The sequence below is a fragment of the Aulonocara stuartgranti genome, assembly GCF_965226115.1.
Source record: "Aulonocara stuartgranti genome assembly, chromosome: 20".
In the NCBI taxonomy this organism is placed as follows: Eukaryota; Metazoa; Chordata; class Actinopteri; order Cichliformes; family Cichlidae; genus Aulonocara; species Aulonocara stuartgranti.
This window is the reverse complement of record NC_138956.1, coordinates 11,814,000-11,829,532: the sequence shown is the minus strand read 5'-3', so window position 1 is coordinate 11,829,532 and position 15,533 is coordinate 11,814,000. Positions and strand designations below refer to the sequence as shown.

Genomic DNA, 15,533 nt, shown 5'->3' with positions numbered 1-15,533 from the left:
ATGCACACAAACACACACAACAACGAACGAGAAACAAACACAGAGAGAGGACAAAGTGGTTATACAGAACTTGAGGACATTATCTACATGTAATTATCTACATAATTATAAATTTGTTGTGTTTTCTTTAACAATGTCAGAAGGAGAGAGGCACTGAGGCACCGTCTTCCGCCCCCCGACGCTCCTGCTGCGCCTCCTCCTTCTGACAGGAACTGCCTACAGAACAAGCATGAATGATGCCTGAGTGGACACACGCAACTCACAAGTTCCTGGCTCTGTCAGCTCCTCTGCAGAGGGTTTCCCTAAGAAGGTGGACCTAGCAGGTTCACCGGGGGACGGGGAGCTGTGCCTCACGGCCCTCACTTCGCCGGAGAAACCCTCATGCAGAGTTCAGAAACTTGTGTGTTGAGTATGTCGCTGTGAGCCTCCACCATTTAACTCGTGGGTGAAGCCTGAACTGTCTAGAGACAGACCAGACCAGCTGCACAACACAGACACTTCAAACCTGAGGACAAATCTGAGAGAACAGAAAAAGGAAAGGAAACTTAGCTTAGAACCATGCAGCGCTACAGGAGACGGCAGCACTGCAGAGGTGAGGACCGGCACCTGTTTGAAAGAGACAAATGCACACAAACACACACAACAACGAACGAGAAACAAACACAGAGAGAGGACAAAGTGGTTATACAGAACTTGAGGACATTATCTACATGTAATTATCTACATAATTATAAATTTGTTGTGTTTTCTTTAACAATGTCAGAAGGAGAGAGGCACTGAGGCACCGTCTTCCGCCCCCCGACGCTCCTGCTGCGCCTCCTCCTTCTGACAGGAACTGCCTACAGAACAAGCATGAATGATGCCTGAGTGGACACACGCAACTCACAAGTTCCTGGCTCTGTCAGCTCCTCTGCAGAGGGTTTCCCTAAGAAGGTGGACCTAGCAGGGTCACCGGGGGACGGGGAGCTGTGCCTCACGGCCCTCACTTCGTCGGAGAAACCCTCATGCAGAGTTCAGAAACTTGTGTGTTGAGTATGTTGCTGTGAGCCTCCACCATTTAACTAGTGGGTGAAGCCTGAACTGTCTAGAGACAGACCAGACCAGCTGCACAACACAGACACTTCAAACCTGAGGACAAATCTGAGAGAACAGAAAAAGGAAAGGAAACTTAGCTTAGAACCATGCAGCGCTACAGGAGACGGCAGCACTGCAGAGGTGAGGACCGGCACCTGTTTGAAAGAGACAAATGCACACAAACACACACAACAACGAACGAGAAACAAACACAGAGAGAGGACAAAGTGGTTATACAGAACTTGAGGACATTATCTACATGTAAATATATAACCATGTCATAGCATCATAGGACCAAATTTGTTGTAAGATTCTAAATATATGTGACGTCATCATCCTGTAAGCCGAATAGGGCTTTGGACCTTGATGTCACAGGAGGCGGGCCACGCCCCCCGCCAAGACAGTAGGCCAGACAAAGGATACAGCTTCAGCTATGGTTCGTACTTGTTTTGTAGTTGGTTGCAACGTTAGATCTCATGATCGTGAAGGCAAGAACCTGGATAATGGGCTATCTTTTCATCGTTTTCCATCCTGGAGGCAACGTGTATCCGATATCACCAAACAAAGACGCCAGTCATGTGCAATCCCCAGCTTTTTGTTGATTTGCTCGTGGCATTTTCTCTCCAGTGAGTTCTAAATTAATTCATATCACTATCCGGTTGTTCAGTCTGACGTCACTAGCCGTGTCTGGGTCTAAACTCCGCTGCAGGTCCATATATCAAACGATCACTGTGGCATTACTGAGAGTTGAAAAACTGTCTAAAGTCTTTCATCTTTAATAAAATGATCAGCGTTCTGCTCTACCAGGTGTAACAATTGAGTTTAACATCCAGGCATCCATGAAAACGGGATTTATGACATTTAACGGAGTTAGAAGTTAGCAGGGAGTTAGCTCGCTAGCTTCTATCTAAATACAATATAGCATGTCCTGACTGCGGGTTTTGGAAACAAATTAAAACGTACAACTCTGCTATCACTTCCAGCATAAATGAAGACAGAAAACTAAACAGCAGTGACGTTTGTAGGGTGACTGAAGTTGGGCTAGCTGGTATATAATGATGTGCTACGTGACCGCTAGCGACACAGCTATGTTAGCATAATATAAACAAGCTAACTTTTTTTCCACTCGATAAAAGTTAATGTGAGCGTTCTCGGTGGTCAGGAACAAATGTAATCGCATGGCAGGATGCTGTAAAAGGACCAAACTTCAGCCAGGAGAACAACTGAGATAATCCATCCACAATACGAGGTTAGTCATTCATATACTGCTGCATGGGCTGGGTTGTAGTTACATCCTAAGGTTTTAAAAACTGAGCTTAAATAAATGATTAGCGGTAATAAAAGCCGAGGGAGGTCAACGGTGATCACTGACTGTTTTAGGAGCTTTTTGAGATCAAATAGAAGAAAACTTTGCTTCAAACCATGCAGGGCAGCTGTCTAGAGGTGAGCTTGTGTGATTCTTATTCTGTCAGTGAACAACCTAAAAACAGAAAAAAAGAAAGAAAACTTACCTTAGAAATCTGTAGGGTTGTTTCCTCTGAGACATGTTGGAATCTGTAAACAGCTACTCCAAAAAGGATCCAGGTGTTTCAAAATACCTCTTTGGTGAACGTTTCAATTCTGCTAACATAAATGCTGCAATTAATTAACTAAAAGTCATTGCTCTTCACCCCTATTTATAGACTTTTGCGGATCAACGGATTAAAGCATCATAGGACCAAATTTGTTGTAAGATTCTAAATATCTGTGACGTCATCATCCTGTAAGCCGAATAGGGCTTTGGACCTTGATGTCACAGGAGGCGGGCCACGCCCCCCGCCGCCATGACAGTAGGCCAGACAAAGGATACAGCTTCAGCTATGGTTCGTACTTGTTTTGTAGTTGGTTGCAACGTTAGATCTCATGATCGTGAAGGCAAGAACCTGGATAATGGGCTATCTTTTCATCGTTTTCCATCCTGGCGGCAACGTGTATCTGATATCACCAAACAAAGACGCCAGTCATGTGCAATCCCCAGCTTTTTGTTGATTTGCTCGTGGCATTTTCTCTCCAGTGAGTTCTAAATTAATTCATATCACTATCCGGTTGTTCAGTCTGACGTCACTAGCCGTGTCTGGGTCTAAACTCCGCTGCAGGTCCATATATCAAACGATCACTATGGCATTACTGAGAGTTGAAAAACTGTCTAAAGTCTTTCATCTTTAATAAAATGATCAGCGTTCTGCTCTACCAGGTGTAACAATTGAGTTTAACATCCAGGCATCCATGAAAACGGAATTTATGACATTTAACGGAGTTAGAAGTTAGCAGGGAGTTAGCTCGCTAGCTTCTATCTAAATACAATATAGCATGTCCTGACTGCGGGGTTTTGGAAACAAATTAAAACGTACAACTCTGCTATCACTTCCAGCATAAATGAAGACAGAAAACTAAACAGCAGTGACGTTTGTAGGGTGACTGAAGTTGGGCTAGCTGGTATATAATGATGTGCTACGTGACCGCTAGCGACACAGCTATGTTAGCATAATATAAACAAGCTAACTTTTTTTCCACTCGATAAAAGTTAATGTGAGCGTTCTCGGTGGTCAGGAACAAATGTAATCGCATGGCAGGATGCTGTAAAAGGACCAAACTTCAGCCAGGAGAACAACTGAGATAATCCATCCACAATACGAGGTTAGTCATTCATATACTGCTGCATGGGCTGGGTTGTAGTTACATCCTAAGGTTTTAAAAACTGAGCTTAAATAAATGATTAGCGGTAATAAAAGCCGAGGGAGGTCAACGGTGATCACTGACTGTTTTAGGAGCTTTTTGAGATCAAATAGAAGAAAACTTTGCTTCAAACCATGCAGGGCAGCTGTCTAGAGGTGAGCTTGTGTGATTCTTATTCTGTCAGTGAACAACCTAAAAACAGAAAAAAAGAAAGAAAACTTACCTTAGAAATCTGTAGGGTTGTTTCCTCTGAGACATGTTGGAATCTGTAAACAGCTACTCCAAAAAGGATCCAGGTGTTTCAAAATACCTCTTTGGTGAACGTTTCAATTCTGCTAACATAAATGCTGCAATTAATTAACTAAAAGTCATTGCTCTTCACCCCTATTTATAGACTTTTGCGGATCAACGGATTAAAGCATCATAGGACCAAATTTGTTGTAAGATTCTAAATATATGTGATGTCATCATCCTGTAAGCCGAATAGGGCTTTGGACCTTGATGTCACAGGAGGCGGGCCACGCCCCCCGCCGCCATGCGTATCGAGGCTTGCTTCATTTATGGGAGGAGCTGAAAATGATGACGTCCGAAGCCTCGCTGCCCGGCTGTACCACGTGACTGGTTCAGGAAGCGGTTCGAACTTTGCCGCAAATAATCATTTTCCATACTGCCAGCATAAATATACACAGTATGCTGCCATCACTACAATATAGATGTTTTATACACTCCTTTTGTTGTTGACATTTACAGGCTGTGTGCAAAATGCCACACTCTTCAAATTCATGCCAACTAATATTTTTACGTCCAGTAGGTGTCCTGCTAGAGCAAATGAAGCTTCAAGAAGCTTCGCGTTGAGGTGAACCAATTGGATGAAAAGCTTCAGTGCTTCATGAGGCTTCATCTGCCCATCACTATCCCTCTGCTTCACTTATGGACGCACAGGCCCCTCCCGTCGGGGCCTGTGCGTGAAGGGTCCTCCGATTGAAGAGATTGCTGCGGAAGTGCCTGTTGTCGGTATATTTAGACATTTTCCAAATCACATTGTAGTGAGGTATACAGAACACAATAAATTATATAATGTAAACAACTACCTGAAAAACAGCAGATACAGCAGAGGAATTAATTATAGGCTATTACTTTTGTATCGTTTATTGCATTTATGGAGGGAGTGATGTATGCTGGGTAATGGCACAGCTAGCTACTGGGTGACTTTATTCACCCGCTTCGGCTGTTATCAGTCCATACAATGGGCGTTATTAGCACAAATCAGTCCCATATATATGGGCCATTTCCTGCTAGATTGTTCAGAAGGTTGTTCTCATCCATCCAGATGGAGGATCACTAACAGGAGCGTGGGAAGACTCCAGAATCCACTCTGGCTGGAATCCGGTGGATATGCAGTGTGTACAGGTAAGACCATTTAAACAGACAGCATTTATAGAATGACTATTAAAAGTCAGCGAGTGTCAGTAATGTTAATGTGGTTATGTTAGTAATACACCGAGTGCTAATATAACAGCTTTAAGATGCATTTGTAGATATTATTACGTGTTTTACCGTCTTTATGGTGCTAGCTTAAAGTTACGGTGTAAACGTTAGCTTATATTGGAGGAAAGCTGTTACTGTTTAAACGATGTTAGCACAGAAATATTAGCTTCTGTCATGACTGATGAAGTTACTAGTTAATAAAGTTTCCAGTAATATAATAATAATATATAATAATAATCGCAGCCACAGATTGACAGCAAATATCTCGATTAGCTTCAGTGCATCTATAATAAATATGTGCAAGTTTCAGTGCTTCGTTTAAACTGTATGATACTTATACTGACCCAGGGTCAGTGTAAAATACAATCCTAGCTGTGTGAACAAAGCCTGGCTTCTTTAGTCCTGCATGACAAACCTCAGGATGCAGGTTATTATTACTGTTTCCTGCTGGCACACCTGTCACACCTGAGAGTCGGCTAGAAACTTACAGTGACGTGGACATCATGCAAAGACTGCCAGACTCTGTAATACTGCAAATGATCAGTGACTCAGGTTAACACTAAACTTTAAACGGCACCTCTGTGTCTCTGTGTGCTGAACATTTAGGATTGAGTCAGGCTGCATCAGCTGAAGCTGTTATTTGTATATATCAGTATTTTTTTTATTCAGGTGTGGGGAAAATACGTAACACTGCAGTGAAGCGATGCACCAGAGTAATCCCTGGCCAAAGGTATCGTACTCAAATCAGACTACTGATCCAGCCACATCAGCCTTTTGTGAGGTTTGTTTAAAGTAGACTTAAAGTGAACTACAGGTTCCTGAGAGGTGGACTGTGAGCACAGAAACACATGTTCATACATACAGCTGCAGCAAACTTACATTAATTTTAAATAGATTTGTTACTCTGGTGTCTGTCTTTGTGTTAGTCCTCTGACAGACTGGTGACCTGTCCAGGTGTGCTCTACCTATGACTACTGGGACAGGCTCTAGCCTCTGTAATAGAAATTTTCTGTTATTCTCATTTAAAGTATTTAAGTGCTTATGCATATGCTTAGTTGTAACACTGTTACTGTTCAGTGAAAGTTTCTAAAACTAGATGAACTTACTTCAGCGTCAGCAGTTTGAGAAAACAACTCCCTTTACGGGTGCTGATAAGGCCACAAAACAGCATAACCATTGATCCGTTGAAGTGTGGTAGGATCCGTTTGTAACTTCCTCCCTCTTCCTTGGAATGCATAAAGGAGTAGGAGCACCACTTCTGTGGCAGCGCTGACATGACTGAACTGTGATGTTTGATGTGTGTTGGCGCAGTAATAAATAGCTTGATCACAGCTCTTTCTGTGTTGCAGACTTTATTTAAAAAATTCCACGACACCTCCCACCCTCCCACTGCGAACCTGAATTGAATATTCAGAAGACATTTGTTTAAATAGTTCTACAAATCGGAGCTGTTGGTGTGTCCTTGGATTGTGTGGTAATAATATTAGAGCCTGCAATCTTTCTTACTGAATCTCTACTATGAGTCATGTTACCTGAGATTAATTCTGTTTACCTGTCAGCCTGGACGAATGTGCTGTGTGAAGGAAATTAAATTAAATCAGATCTGAACTGCTGCTACTTTTTGTTATTTTAATTCTCTTCTCTGTTTTCCAGAACAGTTCTCCACAGTCGCTGTCCACATGGGTCAGTGGGACCAAGAAGCACTCTGCTAATGTGTGGACTCTGACCAGCAACATCCAGCAGGACCCAGACAGCATTTTCTATCTCCCAGCTGGAGTTTTTGTTTGTCTGTGACTGGAGAGTCAGATTTTTGTTGAGCTTCACACTTGCAGACCTAAGTCAGTTTGCAGAGATCCCTCCCACTCTGGCTTTTATGTCCTAGATTTCTTATCTGAAACAGTAATATTTCAGTGACTGCTGCTTGTACCACAGGTTAATACACGCTACTGATCCCTGATAGGAGAATCATCAATTTTGGCAACAAAGAAGCCTGGTGGATGTTTGTTTACAGTCTGATGATGGGACATCATGCTCTGCATCGTCAAAGTTTGCCTCCTCATTATTATTCATACCCAGTAATGTGAAGTATGCTTATATCTACTATAACTGAACCAACCTGGTGCTCTTCATTTATGGAGGCTGTTGAGTCTGAATGTTGGATGTTGTGTATCTCGTGTTCTCTGGGCTTTGTTGTCCTCAGTCTTTTCGCAGGATCAGAAAACAAAACCAGGAGGCGCGTAAATGTTTCTTCAAATGTTTCTTCTGGATGATGATAAGACTGTGACACGGGATGCCACCTTTGGTCTTGTGATGAAGCAAAGCTCAGGAAGAAGTGGGATTAAATGGTACCCACATGTGTGCTGCTGAGAAGGATGTACAGGGGCACCTGCAGCCAAATCCAAGCCTCAGGTTAGTTGTAGTTGCAGAACGCTATAGGACTGAGACAGCTGAGGCATCAAATGTTTGATTAAACGGATGAAAAAGAGAAGTTTCTTCCCTATAATTATCACTTCTTAAAATCTGTAGCAACTTCAAGTCTGTCATCGTGCTGAGCATGCAAAGAATGTGACAATATATTTTTGTTCAATATTTAATTTCTTTTAGTTGCAATTGTTAAATGAAAAAATATATATATTCTTATAATTTAGCAAACTAATTTATCAAAAAAAATATACATATATCTGTATTAGTTTTAATAAATTAATTTGACACCTGTATTGAAAATACCATATTGTATTCATACAGAATCAGTTTGGTATCAGAATCAGAATCAGAATACTTTATTGATCCCTGGGGGAAATTATTTTTTGTTACAGTGCTCCATTTTAAACCAACATTAAGACAAGACAGACAATACGCTAACTAAGAATAGTACAATATATACATATATATATATACATACATACATACATACATACATACATAAGTCACTTATAAATAAATATTTGGAAAAGAAACATGTGTAGTTGTAGCAGCAAACAGTGTGTTAAGTGGATGCGTTGTACAGGGAGATGGCCACAGGCAGGAATGATTTCCTGTGTCGTTCAGTGGTGCTTTTCGGTAATCTCAGTCTCTCACTGAACGAGCTCCTGTGACTGACCAACATGTCATGGAGTGGGTGGGATCATTGTTTGTCTGCTCACTGATTGTTGAAACTAAGAGCTACTTTGATCTGTTTAGATCTAAAGTATCCAAAGTTGAGCTCTGATGTTTCTTCACCCCTGTGTGTGTGATATGTGATTCCTACATGCTGGCAGAGCAGCAGTTTGTGCTCACAGATGGTGACGGTGTGGAGAGACGGTGGTGTTTCCTCAGAAGAACCAGCAGAGTCACTTGCTGACTGATGCTCATCTGCACTGCACAGAGGAAATCAACTGACCGAGGTTTGTCCAGTGACGTGTTATGAATGTATATTTGTTTTATGCTTACAGTTATGTTTTTCTTGACAGAGGCTCTGCAGAGGTTAGACAAAGCAGAGAAAACATGTGCTTTACATTTTACTGTGATTTATTGAGATATTTGTTGCCTGATGTTCAGCAGGAATGGAGAAATAGAATCAAAGGGAGATGTTTTTGATGTTTTTGTAATGATGTAAGTAAATCTTCAATATTATTTATTTGCTTGGTTATATTAGGAGTGTTTCTGAGTGAGGGGGAGAAGAGTCATCATCCAGGTAAAGTGACGTAGATCAGTGGATACACTTGTCTCCCCTTTAAAGGAGACAATCCAAGTCATCCTTAAATGTTAGTGCTTTCAAATACACAAACATTTTTAAAGGACAAAAATGAACATCCAACTTTGACTGTAACACAAAATAAATCTTTCCATGTGTGTTTTCAAACTCTCAGATGGGCAGCATATCAGTCTTGGACTGTCTAACCTGCCGGAGCAGCACTGAATGACCACCACACATGAGCATGTTCCTGCAACATTCAGCATCTGATCCTTCATCTGTGTGCTTCTGCTTTTGGTAAGTAGAGTTACCCAACTCCAGTAACTCTACACACATGCCATCCATTTCTGACGGCCTGGTTACTTCCTGTCAGTTACTTTAGAAACCATGTGGTCACCTGACCTAACACTATTCAAGTGTCACATGTCAAACAGCTGGAGAGGAAACTACACCAGTGTACTGGGATGTTTCACCAACACGTGCCAGATGCTGTTCCTTCATGGTGACATCACAGAGACAGCCCCACCCACCTCAGGACCTCGCCATTTATCATGATGATTATAATGATGACAGCGAGCGGAACTAAGACTGTAAAAATCCACGACCAGAATTTTTCTTTCTAATTATTAATGAATACTGAGAGCCTCTTTCTGTGTTTTGTATGTTTTGGGGTTGTTTTTTTTACCTCATTTGTTACTAACAAAGTTCACCAAACTCACACAGTTTACATTCTGTATGTTTCCATCTTTACCAGCCACACTCTAACTGCATTTAAGAAAATAATCCTTAGAAATCGTCATTTTTCTCTTTTGTAATTGATGATAATTCAGTGAATATAAGATAAGATAAGATAAGATAACTCTTTATTGTCATTGCACAGTCATACATAGTACAGTAGTACAATGAAATTGGAAAAACTGTCCTACGTCGGCACTACATATAACACAACACGACACGATATGACACATCACAACGTAACAAACAACACAACACAGTAACACACTGCTTCCTTCTATTGCGTCACACATTGCTTTAAGTTTTTCAGTGTCCAGTTATTTTTTACTGCTGTTTAAATTCTCTGAATGTTTGACCCTGTAGACTGTTTGATGGACTGCTTGTCTTCCTGTTTGTAACCGCCGCCTGTTTTTTTTTAATAAAGATTTGGATTTCTGACTTCAACACAGCCTCTGCGTGTCCTCCCTTTGAGTCCTCTTCCTCTGTGAACGTGTTGCATGTGTCACAGATTCATTTTATTAGCAGCTTTCCCACAGTGAGTTGCATCAGCATTCATTCACAGCACATTTCAGAAGGATTCAGATTAATACAGTGATCTTATAGTCAGAATGATCCTGACAGAGTGCCACTGTAAACTATCTTTCATCAGGTAAATTTCAAAGTTCAGTATTTCAAAGCAGGAGTTATGAAGACTCATACTGGCATTAGGACTAATAATATGTACTTACAAAGTCAAAGTTTTTTAATTATGCTAGAATATTGGAAGACAATCAACTTTTAGTGTTTTCCGCATATTAATTATTCTGAAATAGAGACGTGACCCTAACTGTACAGAAGCACTAAACAACTGACAATCTTAACAGACATCATTGGCCTGAGCCGTCATGCACAGTGAGTCTGATCCTTTGCTGTGAGAGTCTGACAAGCATGTTTCTGGTCAGTTTGGAAGAAATAATATCACAATGTTGATCTTTTTTTCAATATTCCTTCTCTTTTACAACACAAACTGTGATCAAAGGTACTTATGTTCACAGCATGTAACTATACTGACAGTCCAGGGCATTGTGGTCTGTTGAGCTAGGGTTAGCAATTCAGACATATGTAATCAATATTAAACGTCTCTGACGTGGGCCACTGTCCACAGTGTTGGGAAATCCATACCAGGCTGGAACGAGTCAAGGTAGGTGAGCATCCACGAGAAGACACAGCAGATGCATCCTACTAATACTGACAGGACCAGGAGACTCCAGAAACCGAGCATCTTCTCTTCAGTGCCATCCTCGCCTGTCACCCTCTCTGCCCGCAGCTGAGTATGGAGTAAATACAAACACCTAGAGCTTTAAGACCTAATCTTATCAGCCTCTGTTTAGTCATCTGACCTGCAAAGCAGACTAACATTAACAAGGTTAAAAACTGGACCTGATAGTTGTACTATATGAAAAGTATAAGGATTATTGAGATGATGACACGTCATCCTGAGAGGATTTTTTCTCAAGAAGATTATGTCTACAATTTCAACCATATGTGTGCTTCTCCACATTCAGTCATTAAACTGTACTGTGGTAAATTAAGGAAGTAAGACGTCTGTGAAACTAATGATGAGTCAGATCTCTGTCTCAGATGAAATTAAAAGTTCAGACAACCATTTTCATGACACAAATTCTAATTCTAAGCCTCCTGTAATAGAGGAGTGGAGAACACTCTTTTGACTTTACTAAATCTGATTCTTAAACATGTAGAGAGTAAAGGGACTTTTGCAAAACTTCTTTTCATCGATTTTTCTTCGGCTTTTAATACAATACAACCCCATATTTTAATTAAAAGACTTTTAGAACAGTTTGAAATCAGGAAAAACCTGGTGGGCTGGATTTTAGATTTTTTAACTGACAGGTCACAAAGAGTGAGAATAAATGGGATTCTGTCTGACCCAGTGTTCTCCTCCACAAGTTCTCCTCAAGGGTGTGTCTTATCTCCCTTATTATTCATTCTCTATACAAACATGTGCCAGAGCAGATATGAAAACAGGGCCATCATTAAATATGCAGATGACTCTGTTATTGTCATCTTACTGAAAGAGGGTGAAACTAACCACGGTCCAGTCATTGATGACTTTGTTCAGTGGTGTGAGGAGTCTTATCTCCAGCTGAACATATCTAAAACAAAAGATATGGTTGTTGATTTTAGGAAACAACAAAATGGGCACGGAGTCACTTTAATTAAAGGTCAGAAAATAGAGCAAGTGCAGTCATATAAATATCTTGGGACCATAATCAATGAAAAACTGAACTTTGATCAAAATTGCAAATCAGTTTGTAAAAAGGGTCACCAGCACCTTTATTGCCTTAGGAAACGTGCTCATTTCCACATTGACCAAAAAATTTTAACTTTGTTTTATCGTTCTTTTATTGAGTCTGTTTTATCCTTTTGTTTGGTGGCATGGTTTGGTCAGACCTCTGTCACAGAGAAAAACTCTCTAAATCAGTTAGTGAGATGGTCCAGTCATCTGATAGGTGAGCCACAGTCTTGTTTAGCCTCCCTGTACTCCAAGCAGGTACAGAGGATGGCTTTATCATTCCTTAAAAATAGTTCCCATCCGCTAAGGGGTGAATTTCAGCTTCTTTCCTCAGGACGGAGGTTTCTATTTCCGAGATAGCTTTGTCCCCGTTGCTCTCACTGAATTAAATAAGAACTGTTTTTGATTCGAAATATTAAATTACTATATATGTGCTACAGGGAGGTTTATATCTTTATTAGGTATGTGTGTTTTTGAAGGGATGCTAAATGCTATCATTTTTTCTGTAAAGCAGATTTACCTTGCCTGTGGGTATAAATAAAGTTACCTTGACCTTGACCTCCTGTAATGATCCTCCTGACACAACAAACAGCGCTCACCTCATCTGCAGGTTATACATATTGCAAAGTCATGCAGCAGGGTGCACTGAACTGGATCAGATCTGGCATATTGACACCCCTGAACTAGCTGATAAGTCATTTCATACAAAACCATATATGTGAGTCTCATGGAGGCACTGCATTACTCATTCTTTCATCTCTGAGTAGAAGGAGCACATTTTAGTTTTGACCATTTTCAGCTGCCCAGGCAGTATGTGGGAAACATTATTATACACTATATTACCAGAAGTATTTCCCCTTTTGCCTTCACACACATATAACTGAGATCCCAGTCTTATTCCATAGGGTTTGATATGGTGTCGGCCAACCCTTTGCAGCTACAACAGCTTCAACTCTCATTGGAAGGCTTTCCATAAGGTTTAGGAGTGTGCTTATGGGAATTTTTGACAATTCCTCCAGAAGGACATTTGTGAGGTCAGGCACTGATGATGGATGAGAAGGCCGGCCTTGAAGTGTATGCTCTAATTCAGCGGTCCCCAACCCCCGGGCCTCGGACTGGTACCAGTCCGTGAGTTGTTTGGTACCGGGCCGCGAGAGTTGAGGCTCAGGTGTGAAATGTATGGTTTTCAGGGTTTTTATCGGTTTTCAGCGTTATTTTGTTATCGTTTTTATCATTAACTCGGTTTTCAAGGGTCTTTTCACGTGTGTTATGAATAAATCTTCTTTTTTTCTGTACCGGTACTAGTTTTATTTTGTTGTATTTATCCGTGACACCTTAAAGGCCGGTCCGTGAAAATATTCTCGGGCATAAACCGGTCCGTGGTGCAAAAAAGGTTGGGGCCGCTGCTCTAATTCATCCCAAAGGTTTTCTCTCGGGCTGAGTTTAGGACTGTGCAGGCCAGTCAGATTCTTCCACACCAAACTCACTCATCCATGTCTTTAAGGACCCTGCTTGTGTGCACTCGTGCACAGCCATGCTAGAACAGGAAGGAGCCATCCCCAAGTTGTTCCTACAAAGTTGGGAGCATGAAATTGCACAAAATATTTTCAGTTTCTTTCACTGGAAGTAAAGAGCTGAGCCCAACTTCTGAAAAACAACCCCACACCCCCTCCAGCAAAGTTTAAACTTCTCTATATTGTGCTCGGCCATGGAAACCCATTCCATCAAGTTCTCTACACACTGTTCTTTAGCTAATCTAATGGCCACATGAAGTTTGGCGCAAACATAATGTGTCCTTCCACACCTTTGCTGATGACATTCAGATCTACCTCCCTCTGAGGTTAGACTGTAAGGACTCTCTGCAGCCGTTATTCTCCTGTTTGTCTGACATTAAGACTTGGATGGCTCTTAACTTTCTACATCTAAATGAAAGTAAAACTGAAGTCATTGTGTTTGGGCTTCCTAAAGACCCCAACCTTTCCTTTGATTTTGTGGGACCCCTAACTTCTGAATGTACTTCCTCCATTAAGAGCCTCGGTGTTACTTTTGACAGTGCTTTTAAATTTGATAAACAAATCAGCTCCGTAGTCAAGGGATCTTTTTATCATCTACGGATTTTAACTAAAGTCAAGTCCTACCTGTGCAGGAACGATCTAGAAAGGGTGGTCCATGCTTTTATTACATCACGGCTGGACTACTGTAACTCCCTTTATGCTGGTTTAGATCGTTCCTGTCTGCATCGCCTCCAACTGATGCAGAACGCTGCTGCTCGCATGCTGACCGGTTCCAAAAAGAGAGACCACATCACTCCGGTCCTCTGCTCTCTCCACTGGCTCTCAGTTGCTTTTAGGATTGATTTTAAAATTTTATTGCTGGTTTTTAAGGTTCTTAACGGTACTGCACCTCCTTACCTGGCAGAGCTTCTTAGCATTTACCGCCCCAGGAGATCTTTGAGGTCAGCAGACCTGATGCTTTTAGATGTTCCCAGGTACAGACTAAAGACTAGAGAAGAGAGGGCTTTTGCTGTGGCTGCACCCAGACTGTGGAACAGTTTACCTCCTCACATCAGATTCTCCACAAGCCTAGGAACTTTTAAAACTGCTCTTAAAACTCACCTCTTCTCATTGGCTTTTAGCAAGGTTTAACTTATTGTTTTAATTTATTGTTTTATCAGTGAGGTGTTTTATGTACTTGTGTTTTATTGTATTTTATATTTGTATTTTATTGTACAGCACTTTGGTCAGCCTCGGTTGTTTTTAAATGTGCTTTATAAATAAACTTGACTTGACTTGACTTTGGAGGTCTGTACTGACTGAATCTGAAAAAAGTTGGCAACCTCTGTGCCACAGTATCTGTTGAGCCCGCTCTGTGATGTAATGTGGTCTACCACTTTGTGCCACTTTTGAAATATTTAATATTGAGGACATTTCAAGACTGGACTTGTTGCACAGGTGGCATCCTATCATAATACCACGCTAGAGTTCACTGACATCCTGAGAGCAACCCATTCTTTCACAAATGCTTATAGAAGCAGTCTGCATGCCTAAGTGCTTAATTTTATACACCTGTGACCATGGAAGTGATTGAAACACTTGATTTCAATTGTTTGGATGGGTGAGTGAATATGTTTGACCATATAGTGTATGATACGTCCATTGTGAGATTATTATACTATTTTATGCCATGTTATACCTCTAATTAAAGCTTGTGAAATCATTATGTAGTTTTAGGTTGCATTATTCTCCTGACTTAGAAGAAGGTGATAACTATTACATTTATTAGAATGATTTGTATTACATTAGACTGCTGATTTATTGTGAATGAATGACATTGTTTTATGATGCATTATACTGCTGATTTGTAAGAAATACTGTTTTCAGAGAATCATGGCCTTATTTGTCTGATTAGAAAGAACAGAACATACTGCACAGGAAGCCAAGGTCATAACTTAGGCTCACTGAGAGAGAAAGAATGTGGATGTTTAGGTTTTATAACTTTGGAGGGGGGCTGAAGCTATAAGAGTTCTGGCGGACACCCTCCTCTCCATATCTCCCG

At 41.0% G+C, this 15,533-nt stretch overlaps 1 long non-coding RNA gene across 30 annotated transcripts; it reads left to right on the top strand.

Moving 5' to 3' along the window:
* Window positions 1–1,443: 1,443 nt before the first annotated feature.
* LOC309696690 lies at window positions 1,444–10,129 on the top strand. Of its 30 annotated transcripts, none has more exons than XR_014273612.1 (9): window positions 1,452–4,803; window positions 5,120–5,199; window positions 5,947–6,007; window positions 6,627–6,751; window positions 6,931–7,686; window positions 8,535–8,660; window positions 8,912–9,020; window positions 9,126–9,247; window positions 9,368–10,129. It is a non-coding gene; the product is annotated as an uncharacterized lncRNA (long non-coding RNA). The 30 variants fall into 30 exon arrangements; XR_014273615.1 differs by having other exon boundaries at window positions 5,947–6,058; XR_014273591.1 differs by lacking the exons at window positions 5,947–6,007; window positions 6,627–6,751 and having other exon boundaries at window positions 1,444–1,700; window positions 2,237–4,803.
* Window positions 10,130–15,533: the final 5,404 nt, after the last annotated feature.